We start from the raw sequence: 25,591 nt of genomic DNA on the forward strand, positions 1-25,591 counted from the left end.
GCTACTCTCACCTTCAGACCAGCCTGTAGTTTCATGTCTTCTCTGCACGTAAAAGAATGTTAGGGAAGTAAGGAGACATTTAACGGTTGTTAGGGTCTCAGAAAACCAAGCTCCTTTATCTGTTTCCCTTTTAGTGTATTTGTCCTGAAAGAAGCCTCATAAGATCTATAGCTCTATATCCATGCAAAGCTCACTTTAAATCTCAAGAAAAACTCCCCCAAATTTTGACTTAAATGGTTATTTTAGCTGCAGTGGGTAGACTTTCTACACTTGGTACCTCCAGATGATGTGATACCTCATTGTCAAGACACTGCACAAACAGCAGTGAACATGCAAAGAAAGGAGCAGCCTTTTCTAGGGAGAGCATGAATTTGAGTAGATATCACAGATAGATATAGGTAGATGAAAAGATGTGCAATGTGTAAACAAGATGACAACTTGTAGCCTCAATTACCTTCGCAATATATCTTTTTTTTTTTTTTTTTTTTTTTTTTTCCCCTAGAGTTGCAAATGGGTTTTGTGGGTTTTTTGTTCTGTTTTTACTAGAACCTGATGTCTTGAAATGCCAAACGAAGAAGGTGAGCCAAGAAGGCTATAGATAGGCAATAAGCAACAACAAAGGACTCGGTAGTCTCTTCAGGTATACAAGACTTTGAAGCATTTTTGTTAAACTACAGTCACAGTTGGAATCTGGAGATTATCAATTACTATTATCCTTGATGTGATTTCTTTCCAATCATTATCCAGCAAACATGACTGGAATAATGAGTATCTTATTGTCAGTGAATCTGAGCAGACACTGATATTTAAGCAGAACAAGACTTTTAGTTCAGTCTCAACATTTGCTGCCTTCAGTGTCACTTCCCTCAGTTTCCTCCTCCACCTTGATTAATCAGTCCTACTATTCATCCAGAAGTGCCTGACATACCTGACTTCTTGTTTTAATTCAGTGTTTCAAATATATTTTCTCCTGGTGACTTTGGGGAAGAGGTTTGTAAGGTTTGTCTACTTTTCCAGTGTTTGTAAAGCAGTCAAATGATGAATTATAGCTATCTCACTGGGAATTTTAGAGATAAGTTCAAAAGATATTAGCCCTCAGTTACTGATAAAAATTAATAGACATTGTTTTACATTTTTATTGCAGTGATTGTGTTTGGTTTTTTTTGTTTGTTTGTTTGTTTGTTTTTTTACATATTTATTGCAGTGATTGTGGTCTTTTTATAGTATTAGGACTTTTACATTCACACTGACACTTTGCAGTCATTTTCACACTCAATCACACTAAATTTTAAAACTTGGTTGGGTAAAATTAAAGGCATCTGTCTACACATAAACACCTGTGATGAGAAACAGTCTTCTGTTGGATATTTATGGACTTTCTATACTGTGTCTGTGGGTAAGTGGATTTGTCTCCCCTTTTCCAAATGGAAATAATCTAATTTTTGATGGAAGTTAAGCCTGTGCTTAAATATTGTGTTGAATTAGGAAATGATTACTTGCTTGTTAAAAATAAACAATTATTTTCTGTTTTGATTTCTATAAAATACAAAGGAGCTGTCTAGATCTGCTAGCACGTACTTGCACAACAGCAAAACAATCTGACCAACTTCCTTAATTATTCCTTTATATTTTTCATAGTTTGTATAAACTAGGATTTAAGTGATTGTGAATACGTGCACGGAAATATATATCACACACTTCATTGCACATTATTAAAGATTTGTGTCCCTATCCGATATGATGCTTAGCAGCCAAGAGCTGGCCCAGCTTCTGCTAGCCAACCCAGAGGAGCATAAATCCTCGTTGAAGTAGGAATTATGAAACTTTTAACAAACAAGTCCCTAACTGCAGGATGTAACACAGTACAAATGAAGTCTTGCAGAGAAGATACAAACAGGTATAGCAGAAAGATACCTCTGCAATATACATGTATGTAATAACAGCCCTATTTTGCCTGAGGCTGCATATCTCACTCCTGTAGTTATAAATCAAATGATAGGAGCAGAACTACATTTTGTGGGAGCTTCATCCTGGGATGAAGTGCAGTGCCCTGTAGTGCATTGGGAATGTTACTTATCGGCTGAAGTGAACCATGGGATAAAAATATTGAGTAACACTGGTTAGGAGATAACTCTCCTGATATATCAGTAAAATTTCATCATGCATTCATTGTTCTCAGTGATAATCTAAGGGATTCTGAGATAAGAGTTTAGGGGCACAGTAAATTTCTCTAAAAAAATGTATTTTTAAGGAAATGTGAAGGAAGATTTGGATAGACTATGCATCCTAACACCCTTGTGTGTTTGGTTTGTGTTTGTGGTGGGGTTTTTTGGTAGAGGGGGAGGGGGCTACAACGGTGGCCCCCTGTAAGAGGCTTCTCGAAGCTCCTGCGGCTCCAAGTTGAACACACCTCCGTGCCAAGGCTGAGCCAATTAGCAGTGGTGGCTGCACCTCTGTGATAATGTTTTTAAGAAGTGGAATCTGAGAGGAGGAGTTGGAGTTGTAAGAAGGAGTTGCGAAGGAGTCACCTCTGCAAACACTGAGGTCAGTGGAAGAAAGGAAGTGAAGGTACAGGAGAAGGGGGAGGTACGCCAGTGCAGAAACTTCTCTGTAGCCCTTGGTAAGATGACAGGCTGTCCCCCTGTATCCCATGGAGGTCCACTTTGGAGCAGAAGACCACCTGCAGGCATGGAGGACTCCACGCTGGAGCAGGTAGCTACATCTGAAGAAGGCCTGGACTCTGCTGGAAGCCCCACTGTTGTATTCCAGAGCTGGGAGGACTGCAACACGTGGGAGGGACCCACGCTGGAGCAACCTGGGAATAGTTTGCAGCCTGCAGGAAGGACTCCTGTGGGAGAAAGTTTGTAGAGGACTGTGTTCCGTGAGAGAGACACCACACTGGAGAAGGGGAAGAGTGCGAGGAGTCCACTCCCAGAGGAGGAAGGAGTGATGGAACTGATTGTAACCCTGTTCCCTGACCTCCTGTTCTGCTGGGGGTGGGGTGGGGAAGGTAGATAAATCGGGAGCAAAGCTGACCCTGTGAAGAAGAGAGGGGCAGGGGGAAGGTGTTTTTAAGATTTAATAAAGTTTTTCAATGTCCTACTCTGTCTGTAAAGTGTTGTTAGTGACTGAATTAAACTGATGTTCTTTTTCTTCCCCTAATGAGTCTGTCTTTTGCCTGTGACCCTAATGGGTGAGTCATCCCTCACTGTCCTTGTCTTGACCCCCGAGTCTTTTGCTTTATTTTGTCTTCCTCGTTCCTGAGGGGGAAGCACTGAGTGAGCAGCTGCATGGTGCTCAGTTGCCCTCTGGGCTCAAATCACGACACCTGGAATGATGTGTCAAACATAAATTATGATTACCTTGTATCTGTGATACAGTACGGTTATTAAAATTTCCATAATCAGCAAGGCATTAATTCATATCAAGAGACTGTACCCTGATTTTTCCAGTTATACAAATCAGAGCTCTCTTTAATATCCTGTTGCCAAAGGACATATCTTCAGTGCTCACTCTTCATCAACAAGTGCTTCTTCTACAAATGAGAGCAGTCAGTGTTCTCCCACCATCGATCCTCTGCCATTGTTTCTACTTCAAGATTTTTCTATAGTTTTTCCAAATGAGAGACTTTGAATTCCGTTTTCATTTCTGCCATAGCTGGGCTACTACTTAAGTGAGTAGCTTCAGGAAATATTCTCACTGTCATTATTATTCAAAATATCCAGTAACATGGTTCTGACCTACACAATAAAACGTCAAGGGTGAATGACAAAGTATTGTTCAGTTCTCAGTAGTCAGGTAAGTACAAGCTCGCCTGAAAATTGAGAGTTCAGAAGTTCAACACGAGTTGAAATGTTATTAACGTTATTATATTCACGCTTCGCTAGAGAGAGAGAGAATGAGTGATAAATGTTTGTACTAGGGTATTTGATTTAAAAATATATGTTATGGCTTCTATATCCATTTTAAGTTATGTCTGAATAAATTCTACTACTGTGACCAGGCAAACAATTCAAGGCAGTGTCCAGTTAAACATGAACAGATGGGAGTAGGCTTAAATCACTGAACCAGTGGTCCTTAAAAGATGCAGGTGACTATGCATCAAGGACTTGGAATCAGGATGTGCCATTGGAAAATGCTGCAAAATGATCCAAAAGGAAAAAGTCACATTAGTGACACAGATCATAAATACTGGCAAGTGAGCGCTGCACATTTCTCCTGACTGTATCCAATCTTTTCAAAATCTTTGAATGACTGATGAAATGACAGATATGTATCCAATAGTACTTGTAGGTTTCTTTAAGCCCTGAAAGAAGTCAGACTCAATTGAAATAAAAAGCCAGAAGGAGACCTCAGAATACCATTGACTTAATTCCCTAGCTCCAAAGTTTCTGGGTTACTCCTGACAGATACTTCTCTGACTAGAACTGTTCTTCAAAATCTCCAGCACCAGGAATTCCATAACCTTCAGAGATAAATAAATAGAGTGTTCAAATATCTTGACAGATAAGAAGTTTTTGTAATACCAAATTTAAATGTCTCTTGTTATAAATTTGGCCAATTTCCTCTTGTCTACTTTATCACTGCCATTGAGAACAGCTGATTATGGTTCTAAGAGTCTCAAATCTCTTTGCATGATTATACTGACCTGTCCCAGTCTTCTCTTTTCTGGACTGATCATTTTTTTCAGCTTGTCCTGTAAATTTTTTAGATTACTTATCACTTCTGTTTATCACTTGGGATTTCCTTCTGGTTTATCCATAACCTTTTTTAATAATAGTTTTCAAAATGGGCCATAATGTTGTCATTGAGTCTCCAACATTTGCTCCAAGGAGTGTAATAGCTATGTAGCATATTAACAATTACTTACATGTTAATATTTAACTAGCAATAAGTCTTGTATGTAATGAAGTTTCAGAATGAGACTTGTCTCTTTTGTGATAGTTTCTCAAACACTCACTCATTTCATGTGAACTCCCCCGAGCCTGTTTACAATGTTGCCAGCTAACCAGTTACTCTGTTTTTTTTCTCATTTTGTATTTATGAAATTAATTTTTGTTTTCTTCGCGGAGAATTTTTCACTTGGTCTTATCAAATTTCATTATATTGATTTCAGACTAGTCCTCTAATTTATCGAGTTAATTCTTAATTGTGATTCTGACCACTGAAGTACACTTTGTACTTCTCAACTTTCTGCCATCTGCAGATTTTATGGGACTATCCCCCTATTTCATCATCACCATATTCAAGGTTTATATTGAATATCAATGGGGAGAGACTTTTTTCAGGGCCTCCCAGTTTGTCAGGGCCTTTCATTTTGACAGCAAATTCTTAATAAAACCACTTCAACAATATTTTCCAAATTTGCATATGAAAATGTTGTGGGGACTGTGCGACAAGCTTTACTAAAGTCAAGATGTACCCTAACTACTATTTCTATCCTATCCACTAAACCTTGTTGCCCCACTCAAAGAGGGAACTAGAGTGGTGTGACTACTCTTCACAAATCCATATTGATCTGGTTTTATTACTTTGTTATCTTTCAAGTGCTTACAATCTGAGAGGTTTAGGAATTTATTTCAGCAGCTTTCCAGGTAACAAGTTTAGGCTAGCTGGCTCATGGCTACCTTTTGCAAAGTTTGAGGCCATATTTGGATTTGGTCTTCTGGTGAGCAAGTTAAAGAAATTTATGTCACAACTTTTGGTTTAGCTCCAAAAAGAATGGCAACTCTATCGTTTGGTTTTCTGACAAAACTTAGAGTTTTGGATGGAGAGGCTGTAATACTATTACAGTCACACTATTGCTTTCCCATGTTGACAGTCCCTGCAAATGGTATCTACTTGTTCCATGTTGACACAGAAGAACTGAAGTCATCTGAAGTAATGTTAGCATTCCAGAGGACAAATTTATATATCCATTAATATTTACATCTGGTTGTGCTAGCAGTATAGACAGTTTCTGCAGGCAGAGGCTAGAGGAAGAGCAAATAACTTCATGACCTCAAGGGAAGTGGAGCAAGAGATATACAGGATGTATGATGATATCCCTCTTTTGACAGAGAAGTAGGTCATATTCAGAAAACAGATATTCCCAAATTTCTCGTGAGTCACTTTTGATAGTCCCTCAAGCTGATTATTTGTAGGTGTCTGAATATTTCTATTCTTTTCTTCACTCACCATATGTAAAGTGAAAGCAGTAGAACTCCTTTTCTTACATAGTTTATCCCTAAATAACTTAATATAGAGACCTATGTGCTTCCTGATTATATTTGTGCCATGTTTTATACAATGGAGTCCTGATACTAAGGACACTATGCTCTGATAAAATATAAAAACAATAATGTGATTGTCAATACTGACCCAAAGGGAAGGAAATTTTTTCTGCTCTTCTCAGATGATTGTACAGGAGATCCAGACTAGGCTAGTTGGAGCATGTAGAGACCTAAATTGTCTGAGGAATGCCAAGTATGATTATACCATTGAAAAAGAGTATATAGAGGGAGTATGCACTTGAGAAACAAATAGAAAGAGACATGGGAGCAGTGTAGGAAAAGGACATGACATGACATGACATGACATGACGTGATATGACATGACATGACGTGACATGACATGACATGATATGACATATAGAGGACATTGAGTAAGCAAAGATGAGACAGAGAACAACACCGAACCTAAGCAGGTAAATCAGCCTGTTAAGATGGGGTATGCTGTGTCTCGGTTTCTGCTTCAGTGACTTTGTTGCTTGTCTCTTAGCAAAAAGGTTATTTATTACTGGAGCCTTTCTTGCAAGTGGGAGAGCTGGCAGGTCTGCGGTGCAAATGTGGACACCTCGTCTTGACTGCTTCACTGCTCCCACACAACCTGAGTGGGAGCAGGATTTGTTCTCAGCACATGCAACAGCCAGCAGGCTGGGGCAGGCTGATCTCAGGGATCTGGGAAAGGGGAGGCCCATGGAGTAGAAAAAAGGACTGAATCCCATTTCCTATTATTTCAAGGTTAGCTCTTGAAAAATTAAATGTGAATTTACAGAGGACATCCCCACACTTGCAGAGTGGCAGCTAGAGGGACATCTCAAACGGCACTAGATGTCCATGATTAGGCAACTGAATGGAGCCCTAAATTTCTCTTGACTATAATGAGACCAAGGTGACATGTTTTAAGCATCCAAACTTGTGGGTCAACAATCTGAATAGAAACTAAAATGCTGTGTAAGAGGTGTTGACTGATGCAGGTCTGGTCTGCAGGGATGTTTTCCAAAGGCACTCAGTCTTGTCAGTACAAAAGGGGAGATTTGGACCCATTTCACCTGAATCACTCCTCAGACAATAGAGGTAGACAGCAGCACTGCTGTCGGTGGAGCTACAAACTGAAAATAAATGCACTGGAGGAAATATGGTACTTCCCAAATTAGGAGAGGGTTAAACAAAGGAGTCTTGGCAGCATTACCATGCTTTGGTGTGCACACCTGTGTGCAGGGGAAGGACCCTTGCCCTTGCACACCCTAAGCTGCCCCTCTGGGTGAACACACCAGGATGTCCAACCTCCCAACCCACTACTACCCAGTTAGATAGTAGGAACGTTCTTTTCAGTTAATTTTTTAGCCCTGTATATAGGAAGTATGCTCTCATTTGTCTCAGCCTAGGGTCCCAGGCTATTCTAGATTTAATCAACCTATTGCCAATCTGCAGGGCAAACACCACACATTTTATCTGAATATTTGCCTGAAACCCCAACGAATTCTGTGATCTGATAGTATAATTTACTTTTTTTTTTTTTTTTAATTGTAAATGAGGTATTAATTTATACTAAAATCTGTAGAAGAGTAAACCAACAATACCTATGACACAATTGTATCTAAAGAAGTACATAACAAATGACCTTGATAAATAGAAGCAGATTATGAGGTGTTGGTTGGAGTCTGGGTGTTGAAGTACTATCAAGAACTACACAATAAATAGGCTGTCTAGCCTGGAAAAGTGATGAGACAGAACTTGGTAGAAATTAAGCCTGGTAAAGAAGTTAAGTGGAGTGCTACAATTTAACTGAATTTAATGTAAAAATGAGTTTCCATAAAATTATAGAAACATTTAGGTTGGGAAAGACCTAAGGTTTTTGAGTCCAACTGTGCACCTAACACTAACACATCCACCACTAAACGATGTGCTGAAGCACCACATCTACATATCTTTTAAATACCTTCAGGGATGGTGACTCAACCACTTTCCTGGCCAGCCTGTTCCAATGTTTGACAGCCCTTTTGGTGAAGAAATTTGTCCTAATGTCCTATCTAAATCTCCACTGGTGGAACTTGAGGCCTTTTCCCCTTGTCCTATCACTTGTTACTTGAGAGAAGAGACCGACACCCACCTTTCTTTCAGACAGTTGTAGAGAGCAGTAAGGTCTTTCCTGAGTCTCCTTTTCTCCAGGAATCCCAGTTCCTTCAGCCACTCTTCATAAGACTTGTGCTCCATACCCTTCTCCAGCTACGTTGGCCTTCTTTGGACATGCTCCAGCACCTCAACGTCTTTCTTGTAGTGAGGGGCCCAAAAGTGAACACAGTATTCAATGTGTGGCTTCATCAGTGCCAAATACAGTGGGACTATCAGTCCCCTAGTCCTGTTGGCCACGCTATGTCTGATATAAAAGATATAAATAAACAAACGAACAAACAAACAAACAAATAAATAAAAAAGTTGTATAGTTAGTGTATTTCCATAGGAAGCTTATTTCCATAATATCACCATATTTGATATTTATAAGACTGAAAACAAAAATTAGAAGTGAATATAACTTAGAAGAACAATTATAATTGAAACAAAGCACTCTTGCTACATATATAGATATAAAAACGCATCCTATATATTTGAGAGAGGACAAGAGATCCAGCTAATGTTATCTAGTAGAGATTTGACCAACTTTTTGGGGAGGAGACTAAGGTATTAATTATTTGTTAAATTTTAATATAAAGTCCTTGATCACTGCTAGAGACAAAATATGACAAGAAAAACTGATGTGATCTGGTATTCCATTTTCTGTGTGCCTGTTAGTACACTAACCTGATCATTCTGGGCAATCTGCCTCTTGAGCTTCCCTAATTCATAGATGGTGACTGGCTAATAGTCACTTGAATCAATTTTTAGAATAATCTAACAAAAAATCCCTGACCACTACATCTCTGGGCTAAATGTACATTTAGGCATTCATTATATAGGCTTGTATAATGTGTATTTATTATAAAGACCCCCAGATTTAAAGAGATTAAAAAATAACAGGCTGGTTAGAATTGAGATGTACTGGAGGCTTTCTTTGTCACAAAAGCACTTCACACGCTGGCATTACTGCTCTTCTAATATGCTAAGCAGGCAGTTCACTCAAAATGAGATTTTAGTAATGTAATTTTCTGCTAGAAACAAAACACTGTTTTGAAATGTTTCTCATAAAATAATGGCTTTTGAGAGAAATGTATTTTATACAACTAAAGTTTTACACTGCTTGCCTAGAAACAGTAGAAATTGCGAAGATTTAATTGGGATTAGTGATGTTTTATCTCACAGAAATCCATTAAGTCTTGTTTAAAGCAAGAAATTCATAAATTCATAGAGGTAAAATTGCATTCTGTATTTTTGCTATAAGTTCCCCTTAATCAAAAAGTGATGTTATCCCAATATCCTTAAACTAAGCAATTTCCTTCATATTTTATTAGAGTATGTGCTACCATTCTTTCACTTAGCCTCAATGTGGCTTGAAAATCATGGAAATAATATTATCTTCATTTTTCAGAGGGGGGATTTTTCATAAAGGGAATTGAATCACAGAGAAAATAAGTGGATTGTCCAATCTGGCACTGGAAGGCCATGGCAGGGTCAGGGATCAATCCTGAACTTTCTGCTGTGTAGGATCAGAGCATGCAGCAAATCCAGGAAAGTGTGACCATTAGCTGTTGAATTGAGTGATGTGAAATTAATAAGGCAATGATGTTGCAGACCAGCATACTTCAGATTATGAATTTAATGTTGTCTTTTTGCGAGTGGGTGTTTCAACTTAGAAACATGGAAATCAAATTCCTCTGAGAGGAGAAGGGGAATCAGATCATGGTATATGTTGGGTAGCTGTTTAGGTTATGGGTGTATCTATTCTTTGGACTTTCTCTGCTTAAATTTGACTTCTATCATCTATGACAGGTATCATTCCTGTGAGCTCTCGGTCTTGGCTGTAAGGAATAGTACCTCCCCCCACACACACGATGTACTGCTCTCTGCTTGTTATTGTTTGTTTATTAGCCCGAGGAACGGAATAGTTGTTCACGTCAAAATTTAAATGATCAAGAGGCAACTGAGTAAAACCTTGCTAAGATGAATGGTGAAGTTTGAATCTCACAGAGTTATTATTCTTGCTTTCAATCAGCTAACATAGTCATGTCTGGTTTGAATGAGTCATGGGTGAGTTTCTTCAGAGCTGTGAAGACTGGAGACTTATTTTCATAACTTTTCTTGGTAAAAAAAGAAATAATTAGATCATTTAATCTGACTGATCTGCCTCTTACTGTGCATCAGCTATAAAACTCCCCTGTCCCATTACGTGGCTGCACCAGTCTTTATAGGTAATTAACTTTGAAAGTCTAAGTTTGGGAGTGTAACCCTGACCTCCAAAGTGGATACAGTAAATAAAAGATACGGACATTCTGACTTTGTGATACAGAAACAAATTACATTGTTTCTTATCACAATCATGTCTTCATATGAATCATACAAACCACTTAAACATCCTCCCCGAAAAAAAAAAAAAAAAAAAAAAAAAAAAAAAACGGAACTGTCAAATTTATAGCAGTGTCAGTTCCACAGTGCATATTCAGTGATTCATTTTATTAATTGGTTCTGGAAGTTTATGTAGCTCCACTGTGAGATGACGTTTCTTTTATGTCTCACTCATTTCTTTTCCAAATGTAACCAGAGAAGACAGTATGCCTGGGCTGGTGGCTTTTACCCTTTAAATTAAACCCTTCTGGTTAGTACACTTTCTTAGCAAGTGCAAGATCTAGATGCAAGTTTACAACCTGACCCTACTTCTCTTCGATTACTGTTACCTCCAGCTGAAGGCAAGCTCTGCAGGGATGCCCTTGGTCCCGCTGTTATGGTTGATTGTGCAGCCAAAGCCATGGTGTTTATGAACGGGAAAGGTACAGGAGAGTCCAGCTGTGACTCTGTACCCAGCTTGTTATGACAGTTACTTAGGACATCTAAATTCCAGTTTACTTTCTTTGCTCCCAGGGTTGTTTTTGCATTTTGTATCTGATAAAAGGCAGCGATTATCTTATAACTAGACACTACAAATTCTGTTGTGTGTTTGGCCTGCCCAGAGCACTCACAGCAACTGATTTCTCATGGAGCAGGGCAGCACCCGCCTGCATTTCTGAATCCTACTGGGGCTTTAGTCAATGTTACATGCCTGCCCGCTCATGCCCATGTGCAAATGTTGATAGCCAGAAGCAGAGCAGGAGGCACTGTGGACCTTGAAGGTCCAGCAGGGACCATTCAATTACTACAGATGTCTGCAGAAGTGTGGTAAAGGGTGAGTAGTAATTCAAAGGTGGCCATCCAAAACTTTGCCTCGGGTATATGCAGTATCCACAAGGGTCCCTGGCATTGTAATGCTTAACTCCACAACATCTAGGAGCTCCTGAGAGAATATTTGCACAAAAAGCCCTTTAAATAAAAGAAGAAAGCCTTCAGAATCAGGCAGCTTCTCTGTGGATTGCCCAGCAGTATTTCAGCATCCCACAAGTGCTAAATCTCTATGTAGAGATTGTCAGAAAGTCTGGTCTTTAGGCCATTGTCTCATTGTGCTACCTAGAACTCTTGCTATGGATAGAATTAAAAGAAGCTGGTTCATGTACTTTTCACAAGATTGTGATAATAATAAATGTGCCTGTCACTGCTATTAATTCATTTTTCAGTTTGATTGCCAGTACTGCAATAATTTTTATGAACATGACAACTTAAAATGTGAAAATTTCACTAATCAATTCAATATCAGCTGTCCTTAACTTGCTATCTTTTTCAATTTGTTTGGTAAAATTGTACTAAGAGATAAACTAAGCATTAAGCATAATTTTACACTAGTTCTTAGCTTAGAAATGTCATTCTTTAGATGTACATTTGCTTGCTCATCCTTTGTAGTAATAACCATGAAAACGCACCACAGGTTTATTCCCCCAAATTGAAATTATGAAAGTAATTTGGTATTTTATAATTCTACACTATTACTCAAACAGGGTAGGGGGTAGGGGAGGTTGTTAGTTTGGATTTTCTTTAGTCAGGGAGTGTGGCTAATCAGAAAGTTAAGTCTCTTTAAGAGCATTTTATACAGGTTCTTCCATGTCTGACATGAATTGACCTGCAAGCCTAAATATGCTCCAAGTCACATCCCATAAATTAAGGAGACTCCAGTAATAAGAAGAGGATATATGACTGCAGTTTGCTCAAAGCTTAGAAATGATAGCCCAGTTTCTATAGAGCAAGAGAGCTATTTGGCTTATCCCTTCATAGGACAGCTTAAAAAAAAAAAAAAACAAAACAAAACAAACCCAAACCTTAATTCAAATAATAGCACTATTAGATGTGCTAAATGTTCTAACCAGTTTACGAGAAAACATGCGCCTTATGCCTTACTACTGCCCATGCTGCTGTGAGTGGACACAGCTGATCCTGTCTTTTCAAGCCATTTGGGTCTAAATACTTTTTTTTTAGATCTAGACCTGAGGGCACACTGTGAAGCTCAAGCCCTTACCCTGAAATCCTCTGGATAGGTAGAACATAGTCAACCAAGAAACTGAAACACCATTTCTTTCTGAAGTGTGATCTCCTAGGGCTCTTGCACCTGCTTGTACACAGCTGTAGAATCAGGCAAAAATCACATTTCCTCTTTGCTGGCTGAAGAAACTACCAGCAGCCCTCACTGCCACCTTTCCCCTGGAGACTGCTGCTCACTCAGATCTGGTGGTACATTGCACACATGAAGCCTCTCTGACTCATTTCTGTCCTCATCAGGTGGGCAGTTCAAATTGTTCATCTTTCCTAAGTGTCTTCATTTTGATGGGAATGATTTCATAAATGGCTCTGAGGAAGCAGTAGCTGACAGCAGGGGCCACCAACAAACAGCTGAGATGGTGCAGGAGAAGGAAAATGTTGATTTCTTTAGCTCAGTCAGACAGAAATGGGCATAATCAAGCACTAACACTGCAGAACTAATCAAATCTGAAGTGCCCTGTTACCAAGTTGGTGGTTTCTCACCTCTCTGGGCCAAGGCAGCTGTCAGGAGCACAGTTCAACAGGTGTACCTTTGGCAAGTTAAGGCAGGCAGACAAAATGCAACTCATAATTTGTCACTGTCACCATCGCCATTGGAGCATTCTGTATTCTGGTTGAAATAAGTCTTCTTTCTGATTTATTATAGTACAAGGAAAAAAGCAGAACTTGAACATTTTGAAAATGAATAAGGGCAATTTGATAATTTAATGTTTCAGATAGAAAAGGAAAGAGAACTGTATTAATCTGAACTTAGTCTTCATGAAAGTAGAAACAAGGTTTGTGGGTACTGATAATTCAAAATATGAGGGGATTAGTTCTAGAAAAGGAATTAGAATTAAATCAGAGTCATCATTCAAAACAGGGCATAGAGGGAGGTTTCAAAGTACATTTAATTATCCAAAACCCGTGGATTATATAGCAAAATTAACATGTAATCATATTCAAAGGTTGTGTTTTAAGTTAACAAATTAAGTTATATTTGAAGAAGTGATAAATAGATTACAGTTCTACTGACAGAGAAAATTATAACATGCAGCACTTTTGCTCTTTGGTAGTCCCTTTTAATACAGCAGAGAGACGGAAACCTGCCCACGCGAATGAGCTGAGTCCCACAAGGAAAATCAGCCACAGGAGGCAGATCTTCTCTGACTTGCCCCTTAGTGACTGCCTGGGGCTGCTCCAGGAGGCTCCTCAGAGCAGCCTGGGTTGGGCTCCCACTCTGAATTGTCCTGGGAGAAACCGCTCCCTTGGTTGCAGAAGGAGCCTTAAGAGACTAGACTCTCACAGCTAAATATAGGCTTCATCAACAGCCTTCCTAACTACCTTTTGCTTTTCTTGACTACTGATTGTATCTTACCATCCTGTGTGTTCAAACATTCACATGTCTCCCTGCACTTCCAGAGGTGCAGATATCTCACAGGAGTTGTGATGTATTGAACATTTAGAAACGCAAACACTCATATCTCGGGAGGCCTGTTGTAGATAGACATTTAATTCAGTGTGTTAAATAAGGAGAAACCACAACAGGCTCCAAACATCCTGTTGATATCCATCTGAACTATTCCTGGCACAACACTTGTCTCCCTTATATTTCTTCTTGGATGAGACTCCAATAGCAGAGCAGATGGGAACAGAAAGCTCTGTAATTTAACTCCTAATCTCACCTCGCTCAAGAAAGAAAATAAGTGAACCACAATTACTGACCACCTTCTTTTTACGGTAGTCCTTGAAATTTAATGAACTAGAAAAAAGAGTAAGAAAATAAAGGAGTCAGGAAAATAAGGTCATCTACCCAGCTGATTATGTATACTCTTTTGCATTCTTCTGCTTTTAATTTTGTTACTAAAAGAAAAATGTTTCCATTAGTACAAAATGGCAGCAAGCTGTTTAAACAGTGACTAATCAGAAATATGGAGTGTGATACATCCTAAACTTAAATAAAGAAATTTGATTCTTTTTTTTCTTCCTAAGGCATATTCCTTTGCCTCCCATTTATCTCTCTTCCTGTACACTGCTCCACCTTCAGGACATTTCTTTAAGTGAAGGGGTAGAATATTTCAGAAGCAGAGGTTATGTTCTGTCATGTAATTTGAGTCCAAAATTTTGACATTCTCTCCTGAGAATGAGTTATAAAACACTTGCAGAGCTGGACATGCATCTGAAACCAATTTGAAGGTTCCAGAAGGTTTTTCTTTGATGCCACCAATTACTTCCTGCACTTCGTTATGTCTTTGTTGCCCTTCACTTTCATAATTCCCATAGGCATCAACAAATAAGGTTTAAATTGAAATGTATTTGCCTAAACAGATATTTTCTATCTCAATTTACTTGTGACAGGCTTAATGAAATCATATGGACAACATGTATTTGTATACCAATTAGCTTTCAGAAATTGCCTGCTTACATCCAAAAAAAAGTTAAGTAGTATGCCTCTGAGGTGTCAAAATATATGGACAATATATGATTTGCAGCATCATTAGCTATCTGCATATTCACATTATAGGACTGCTTTCTGTTTATTTGCTTCCCTGCATTATCGGTCACGCAGTATCACTCAGGGAATGTCAGAAAACACAGAAAAAGGGGCTTTATTTCCTACTGCCTTGAAGAAACTGTAGAAGCAACACAGAGTGCCACATGTAGTATTTGTACTACATATTGATGTATGCAAAAAATGGCCAGGTCCCCTACGAGCAACAAACCCCAAATTATTGACAATTTAAGAATATCCTTTTGACATGACTTTTGTCTTTGAAAGTAAAACAAAGAACAGGGTGTAGGGAAGAAATTAAGCTAGAAGGAAGGGTACAGTTTTTACATAAGCAAATATGGTATGCTAGTTGATAATTTCCAGGAATGTATAAACCATTTAAGCATAGGCTATTCTTCATATATGTAACATTTCCTGATGCCGTGAAGACTATTCCATGCCTAATACAGAGGAGGTGTTTTTCTGAGTAAGACAAATAGATGGCTGTGCCTTGGCTAACAGAGAACATGATCAGACAGAACAATACAAAGATCCAAGGCAGAGCCAGTTTCTAAATATACGTACTTGCTGCATATCCACTGTTTCAAATTCATACAATAGAGTGCTATAATATTATGCCCTTTCTACTCTTCTGCTTTTTTCCGCTCAGTGTTACCAAAATTCTCATCAGCCAAACCTTATGTCTTTTCCCTTAACTGTTCTGTAACGAGATAACATTTGAAATGCCACAGACTTTTTTTTTTTTTTTTAATTTTACAATGTATGTTTTTAATTGATTTTTTGGTTTGCAAGACAAAGGTCTAGACAGGTTTATATATCCATGAGTTATTCATGCAAAAAAAAATTATTTAGAGAACAGACCTGTAATGTCAGTGGATTTTAAGAACAGTGTATATTCATACAGTGATCCTGGGGCTCTGAATAGGTCAAGATGAAGAGAAAAAGGTAAAAACAAAAGGTTAGTATACAAGTTAATTTTGTCACAAGGTTTTCCTTTATATGACATATACTTAGTGTTCAGGAAGGAAAATATATGTTTTAAATTGTTTATTTGCAATATAGAGCATTTCTCCAAGAACTCCTAAAGAATTCTCATTTCAAAATATTTTCCCTTTCCCTGAAAGCAAGGGTATTGTTTATGAGTTACATAGTAGAATATTTTTTCTTGTTGACTGTAATAGGAATGTCTCTAGGTGATCAGCTGGCAATCAGTAATCTTTGCATGATCATTCTATACTCTAATTATTAGTTCATCAAATGACTGGAAAAAAGGAATTAATAAAAAACTGACGTGAAGATAACACATTCTGTAAACAGGAAACTATGCAGTAGTTTCTAATTCCATTTACAGTAATTTAAAACAGACTCAGTTCTCTAACTTCAGAGGAATATTACAAATTCACCGTGGTATAGCTCAGCATCCAGCCCTGAGCTTTTAGAAATAAATGGGTTTCATTTGTGTGATATAATAACCAGAATTTTCTGATATTCGGGGGACTTGAGAGTTAACAGCCTAGAGCAAAATCAGTAAAACATGGATCAGAAAGGTAATGTATTTTGGCTTATGGAAATAACAGAGCACACATGCTGGAAGGGATTCCGGGGACTGCACATACTCTGCCCTTGTTAATTTTTCACAGCATTTTGCATACATAAGTACACATATATCTCAGTGGGTGAGAATTGTTTGTGCATGTAGAAATGGCACTTCAGCCTGGAAGCCTTCGTAAGCCTTCACTTTTCTTTAAATTCAAAAGTAGCATTCATCAGAGTTGAGAACAACACCTCACACAACCTTCGTGGTCAGCCTGTGTGTTACTGATGCAGCGATCTCTCCCCAGCCACTCTCTGCCGATGCAGGTGGGCTGCTGATTTCGGGAGAGGTGTTCTTGCACACTGGGGGATGCTTTTAGACTATTCAGGCGGTTGCTCCTTTAGGCTATGTGAGAGGTAGCAAAGAGCACTGTATCTGATACATAGGCAGCACTGTGCAGTTGCTGTTTACTCATCCAGGTTTCCAGAAAGGAACTTCTTTGACCACATGTAGACATTTATTACATGTATGGCTTAATGTGAACTAGTTAGAGCCTCTCTGATCAGTAGACAGAACCAGAACTACCAGGGTGTTAGGAGCTACTGAACCCAGCAGCCTTACAGAGGCAATGCTGCTTCAGCTCCGTATCCCCAGGTCCAGCCAGTAGCGAGGCTGAGCATGTGCTCCAAACAGACATGTGTGTACACATACACGAGATATGTATGCTTACATTCATGGGAAGCCAGATATATCAACAGAGACAGAAACTACAGAACCCACAAAACACAAGCAGTACCTCTGGCCTGATTGTGTTTCCCTCAACCAATGCCCAGACCCTACTGTCTCCAGAAGCCAGGACCTCCTCTGGATTCTCCAGACCCATTGACTCTCCTGTATGCTTAAGACTGCCTCATTAGCTGGCTTTCAAGCTTCTTCTCCTACTCTCAGGCAAGTCCACCCTGATGTTGACTAGTGCCTGACACACACTGACACTCACACCACCACAACGTGCATGCACCCTGTTCTCCCCTGTTGCTGACACCACAGGCATGCGTGTCCCCATGTGTGACTTCCCGTCCCCCCCCTCCAGCTGCTAGCTGTCAGACGTCCATACACAACACAGGCACACAGAGACCCCTTGCCCAGAAAAATAGTTAGGAATGGCCTTATTTGAGAAAACAGGACACACGGTGGTGATCAGACAAGATTGGTACATGTGGCTGGGCAATTATACTAGTCAGAAATCTGTTTACACAGGACTTACACCTTTTATTACCTTACTCCTTCTATTTTGCCACTCTGGTAGCTCCACAAAATCACTTTGACCCCTTCCTTTCCCCACCTTTTGTTCTTTCCCTAAGCATCCAATACCAAGTCTTGTACAATTCCAAGATGTTTTTCCCTTGCAACCCATAATGCGTCCCAAACCCGTGTAGGCAGTAACTCCCTCAGTCTGTAAGGTGATCCAGAGAGCATCTCCTGTTCACTCACTGACTGGTGTCATCTCTGGACCATAGGGCTGATGGCTCCCCTGTGACAGCCCTAGCATGAGCCAGGCCAGGGTGCTTCATTTTCTCTGATCAGATTATTTGGGCTTCTCTGCATAACAGTGTTCCTGTGTGTTCCTTTGTGTTCAGGGAGATACAAGTCTTTTGACACATAGGGAAAAAGCCAGTTCTAAGTCAATTTCAATGCCTGAAAAAGGTCAAATGAATGATGCCATAAAAGTTCCCATTCTCCCCATTTGTTGCCTATATAGATTAGGCAGTCATGTGAGTGTCAGGCCTGGTGGTTATATTAAATATGAGAAACCGTATTTAGTAGGAAAGAGCACGAACATTTTCCAATTTATATTAATATATATCCTCCTTTTCTAAGGCTTCAATTCACTTTGATTACATTAAGCCACTCCATGCTTGCTCAAAGGCAGTCTACATTCATGTGTCCATCCCATGTGTTCTTACAGACTCAGTACAATCAGCTGCACCAGCTTAGGTTTCCTTACATATCAGAAAGGGTTTCAGCACTTAAATGAAAATGAAGAACTCCACATTACTATAGGCAATTCTAATCAATACAAACTAGCTGAATAAAGATAACAGGAAAGAAGTATTATTAATGCTGCCATATTTGTAGAGGCAAGACTCTATCGTTCTGTACTGCTGATATTTATTAATGAACCTAAATGCAATCTGAAAACTTGTACTAAGTAAGGACATTTCAGATGTACAAATCCATCAGCCTAACACAAAATGTACAAGAAATAAAGCCATCTCTTTTTTACAGATGATGGTATTTTTTATCAGAATTGTAGAAAGTATTCCTGATGGACATTTGGGGAAATAAAATTCCCACCAGGATTTTAAAAGAACATTCTGTATTTAACCTTTCCCGATGTAGATGAATATAGATGATTACAAGAATATAATTTAAAAACATCAGGGAATCTTTTAAGGAGAACAATGTATTCTTCTAAGCACAAATTGTTATGAAATTATGATCAGAGGCAGGAGAGCCTCCTGCTACACAACAATCTATACTTCGTAGAATGTAGAGCAAGTCAATGCATGCATGCATCTGCCTCATCATATGCCAACAACAACAGCAACAAGATTGAAGGCAGAACTTTCTTAAATTAAAGATGAGATCAGTTCAAGAGAAATCAAGACCTTGTTACCAAAACTCAAGAATTGTCAGTTAGTTTTCTCATTTCAGCAAACTGATCCAGGAGAATCAAGACGTTCTGAATCTGGATAGCTGAAGAATTAAAAAGTATGTAATCAGATTTGCTCAACTTTTACAATGATGGAATGAGTTTTCATTTATATCAATACAACTGAAAGGAAAGTAAGCCTCATTGATTTTGAGGCATTGGAATTGGTGAGAGAGCTTCTGTATAGTACAAAAGAGAGCAAGAACCATGATAGTAATTAAGTAACGTGGATGTTGATGAGCTTCAGCACTTGAGCTCTTTTTCTGACCCTCTTTCACTTCCCAGTACAAATAAAGTCTTCATGATTCTGAATTGCATAAGAAAAAACTCTAGCCACTATCTGCTTAACTTTTTTCATCTTTCCTTTCTGAACAAACCATTGACACAGCTGTGGTTCATGAATTACAGGGCCACCTCCTACTCACTAATTATCGTGGATCCCAAATTTCCTTCCTTACAAATCCTGAAACCCTCTCCCATACATTCTGAGAGGGGAGCAAAAGAAACAGTTCTCAGAAACAAAGAACAAATTATGCCTTCCTACTAAGAAAAAGGTTTCTAGACAGTTCATTGCTGGACAGTTTCCAAATGTCACAGATGAATTAGATGGCAAAACTTCCCTTGACTTCTATGACAACAGGAGCATTGAATGACAAATGGAAGAGCAGGTAAATCCAGAAAGGATATTATATCATGTCTGGCTGTGATGGAAAGAGCATTGGCATATGCCACCCTGCCTACTTTTTGGTCTTAACAGTGTGTTTTAAAATGTGGATTTAACTGAAAATGCAGCTATAGTATTACATAAAAAAATAAACCAACTTTGTCCTCTATAAATCCAAAGTCTGTTTACAGTAGTGTTTGTGTTGGTACTGAATGACATTTTGCAGGGGGACAACCACACCCACATCAATACCTGGATGACCATGATTTAGTAGCCCAGAAATCTGTCCAATTTTAATGTGGTTGAAGTCTATAGTTTTAGTAAGTCTGTAGGAATGGAAGCAGAACATAGTGGAGTTGCCAGGACCTGGTTTGTATGGAAAGTTTGATTACTGTCTGAGTGGAGATGGCCAAGGTCACATTCATCTGAAGAGGGTGCCAGCATTTTGTTAGGAATTTCCAAATTACCAATAGATGTGAACTGCTGTGCTGGATTTATGTGTGTGACAGGGGTATATGATAGTAGGGGAGGGGGTTACAGTGGTAGTCCCCTGTGAGAAGCTTCTCAAAGCTCTGCTGGCTTCAAGTTAGACCCACCTCTGTGACAAGGCCAAGCCAATTAACAATAGTGGCTGTGCCTCTGTGATAATGTATTTAAGAAGGGGAACCTGGAGAAGTTGGAGTCATGAGGAGTTGCGAGGACTGGCATTGGAGAAAATTTATGGAGGACTGTGTCTTATGAGAGGGGAACCACTCTGGAGTGAGGGATTCTCACCCCCTGAGGAGGAAGAAGTGGCAGGACTGATTGTACTCCCCATTCCCTGCCCCCTGCGCCACTATGGGGGAGGAGGTAGAGAAACTGGGAGCAGAGCTGAGCAGGAGAAGAAAGGAGGGTTGGGGGAAGTTGATTTAAGATTCAGTAATGTTTCTTACTGTCCTACTCTGTCTGTTAAGTGTTGTTATTAGTGTCTGTTTCAAATGTATGTTCTTTTTATTCCTTCCCCTAATGAGTCTGTCTTTTGCTGATGACAATAATGGGTGAGTCATCCCTCCTTGCCCTTACCTCGATTCTAGAGTATTTTGCTTTATTTTCTCCTTCCCAGTGCTGAGGGGGGGAAGGGAGAAGTGATCAGCTGTGTGGTGCTCAGTTGCCCTTTGAGCTCAAACCATGACAGCTACTTATGTCCTCAGCTCCACCCAATAGTGAAGCTGGATATGTATCCCGTTAGGCACACATGCACACATACACAAATACCTTTATGCATGTCTGACCACATTGATCAACACAGCACCCACACAGACAGCCTCATCTCACTGCTCCTCTTCTGCTGATCAGGAGGGAAGTCTGCTAGTGGACCCCATATCCTTGCGTTCCCCCTCAGGTGATGGTCCCTGGACATGCCAAGCACCAAGGTTCACTACCTCACTCCCTTTGTTGGTACTCAGACCTCCTCTTGCTACCACACACAGGCTGGTCCAGGCCAAATGTCTCCGCAGTGGTTGGCTTTCAGACCCCTGGACTCTCCAGTCTCCAAGTCCCAGGCCTGTGTCTATCTGGTAGCTGGATCCCCCAGACTTCTTGTCCTTGCTGTTGGTCTGCCTTGAAGTTCACATATGAGTTATGTGTACTTCTACTCACATACACACACAGAGGATTGAAGTTCCCCAGGGAAATGCCCTTCTCCACTTGCTGGTGCTTAAACCTCCCACACATGAACACACACTAAGCAGAGATCCCATTGCCTCAATCAGTCAGCCCTTAATCACAGCACCAAACAGGTACCTGTTGCGGGATGCTATTTCTGGTTCCCTATCTGAAAGCTTTGGTAAGACAGTAGAATAAAGCACTTTTTGTAACAGGAAACTACTTTAAAAATTATTCCTGAATCACAACCTCCCAAGTTTAAAAATGAATCACATTAAGTAGGAGAGGAGGAAATATCATCTTATGATGATCTTCCTCGAGCTTTTCCCCTTTTCTTCCGTGTTATGTAATTCTTGTACATCACAGGAGACCATAAAGATATCCAGCATTTCTTTTTACCATTAATCTCATATTCAAAGAAGTTATTTCAATTCTATCTTAATACTCATGAGGATAGTGATGTAAGACACAGAGACTTAATATTTGAAAATGAGGCTGAAAATAGCAAAATAGCATCCAGCTTGGAAGAAATAGAAGTTAATCTAGGGAAAAATGGCACTGGATACAGCTTCATTGGGAGTGCAACCTCAGGAAAAGAGGTGTAAAGAATTTGAACCTAATGTCTGTTAGAGCATGACTTGGCTCCAACCAGCACCGGAGACGATTGTTACTGTTCTGTGTCTTTATTCAGCACAGTACTGGTGGACTCTTAAAAGCTCTCATTCTACCAGCACATTAGAGATAAACTTAAAAGCTGTTTATTTTATGATAATTTAGAGATGGTCCTACAGGATTCTTTATGTTCAGGATGTACAAAACCATCAGGATGTTTTTTTTTTCCTACCTTTTCTCTTTTTCTGAGTTTTTGTTTGTTTGCTTAGTTGTTTTGTTTTTGTTTTTGTTTGTTTGTTTGTTTGTTTTTTCTTCTACAGATGCATCCTGTTCACCAGAGTCAGAGGAACTTGTCTATCCAGCCTACAGTGAATAAATTCTTTCATTCCCTCCCTTTCCTTAAATATAGAGCCCCCTTTCCAAGTAAATAGGTCTAAAATTATGAGATCCATACATTATCAATATCTGCAACTATAAATTCACAGATTTGTTAAACTATTTAGAAATCCAAGAAATACTGAACATTCATTTTTTGTGAAGGGAAAAGTGAGCAATCAATTTTGTCAGGACCTTCTGTGCAGAAAATATTCCAGTCTTTCACATAAGCAGTTTTGTGACAGACCAGTGAGGCTTGCTTTAAAAAGTCAGCCATCTAGAGGTTACTAGGTTAATTCTCTTCATCTGAGAGACAGTAAAGCTATCCTGGTACGAATTTTATCTGGAAACATGTATTGGCCAATAACTGACCTTTGGAATCCTTTCTTACCTCTTTCTTGGATTGTAATGTAATGTAGCCTTGATTACAATTATAAAGTCTTCAGAAATTAATTACATGGTTAAACAGGTGAGCTATTACTTTTTTTTAAAAAAGTCTGTGAGATACCAGGTTTGGCCCTTACAGAATCATTGCTCTTCACCTGGAGAACAATATTGTCAACAAAGAAATTCCAAAGGTGCATCAGTGTAACTGAGATTAGGATCTGATTTATCTCATGTAGCTGAGGGCAGGATGCATTGATGCTGTATTTACAGACTGGCCAGGTCCTGTGCTGTCACTTGGCTCATGTAACCTGTCAGAAGGAAGTGCTAAATGATGGACTTCATACCACTCACACTATTCACCAACAGTAATCTGTATGTGAAGAAAAGGATACCTTTTATCATTTGTGCCAAACTGTCCCTATTTAAATCATTAGCATTCCTGAAGTTGACAAAAGAGATGAGTGAAGTAGGCCAGTGAAACCATACATGCATTGCTGCCTTCAGGTGAATTGTCTTTGTGTGGCTCCATAAAATTCACTTGCCTCATCAAGAGAAGGTAACACTGGAATAAATCTGAATCTTTGTGCAGGGTTTGATTGGTGGGGTATTTGGTAGTGGAGGAGCGGGTTACAGCAGTGGTCCCCTGTGAGAAGCTTCTCGAAAGCTCCCCTGGCTTCCAGTCATTCCCACCTCTGCACCAAGTCTGAGCCAATTAGCTGGGCCTCTGTGATTATGTATTTAAGAAGGGGATGTGGGAGGAAGAGTTGGAGTTGTGAGGAAGAGTTGCGACATCTATGTGAATACGGAGTCCAGTGGAAGAAAGGAGAAGGAAATGACGGAGGTGCATCAGAGCAGACACCCCCCTGTAGCCTGTGGTGAGATGGCAGATTGGCCCCCCACTGCCACCCGTGGAGGTCTATGGTGGAGCAGATGTCGACCTGCAGATTGTGGAGCAGGTGATCACACTTGAAGAGGGCCGGGACCCTGTGGAAAGAAGCCCACACTGTTGTAATTCAGTGCTGGTAGAATTGTAACATGCGGAGGTGTCCCACACCAGATCAGTGAGGGAAACACTGCCGCCCATGGGAGGAGCTCATCTTGGAGGGAGTTTGTGGAGGACTGTCTCCTTTTGAGAAGGACCACTTGTCACCTTGTTGTGGGTTGAGGTTTGACCTTTTGAGGGAACCACTCTGGAGCAGAGGGGGAATGTCAGGAGTTCCCCCTGCCCCAAGGTATAATAGTTCATATACCAACTCGTCCTTCACTGATGGTGGGTCTGTGATTCCACTGACCTGGATTTTTGTTCTCAAGGCCTGGGGCCCAGCAGTGCTGGTAAAGATAGAGGTGAAGAAAGTGTTGAGAACCTCTGTCTTTTCAGTGTTGTTGGTGACTAATTCACCTCTGTTTAACAGCAGGTCAACATTTTCCTTCTGTTTCTGCTTGTTGTTTGCATACCTGAAGAATCCTTTCTTTTAGTTTTGACATCTCTGGCCAATTTCAATTCAAGCTGAGCTTTTGCTTTTCTAACTATATCTCTGCACACTCTGGCAATGTCCTTGCAGTTCAAAATGGGTACTCATCTGATTTTCCATCTCTGGTAGGCTTCTGTTTTGGTTTTGAGCAGACTCAGAAGCTTGCAGTTAAGCCAGAGGGAATCTCCTGCTCTGCCTATTTCCCTTACTTTTAAAGGGGATGAATTCATGTTGTGCTTTCAGGAGACTGCTCTTGAAAAACTTCTATCACTCAGTAGCTCCTTTATGGAAGCGTCACACAGAGTACCTCCCAACTGAGCTCTGAGTGAGCTCAAGTTTGTTCTTCTAAAATTGAAAACCTTTGTCTTACTACTAACCTTCAGTATGCTCATCAGGATCCCAAATTCCACAATATTTTGATCACTGCAATCAAGGCTATCATTAACCGAGATATTACAAAGCAGGTTTTCTTGATTTGCAAGTAGCAAGTCCAGCAGTGCCTCATTCTGGGTTGGCACATCTAACCTTTGTATGAGGAAGTAGTCTTCTAGATGATCCAGGAACTTGATGAATAATGTGTGAGCTGCTATATTGTTCTTTGAACAAATGTCTGAGTAGTTGAAGTTACCCATAAGAACCAGGTTCTGTTGACCTGAAGCTTGCTTAAATGACACAAATATTGTTTTGTTGGCCTTATCACCTTGGTTTGGAGATTGGTAACAGATGACTACTATAAGGGGACACCTTGGAGGTGACCCCTCTGATCTTGACGCAGAGACATTCAATAGGATTTCCACAGTCATCATAGTTGAATTCTACACATGAAAGGTTCTCCTTAACATAGAGCATGACTTCTCCACCTCTTCTTCCTGCCTGTCTTTATGAAA

The sequence above is a fragment of the Tyto alba genome, unplaced genomic scaffold (assembly GCF_018691265.1).
Source record: "Tyto alba isolate M040663 unplaced genomic scaffold, T.alba_DEE_v4.0 Super-Scaffold_2, whole genome shotgun sequence".
NCBI lineage: Eukaryota > Metazoa > Chordata > Aves > Strigiformes > Tytonidae > Tyto > Tyto alba.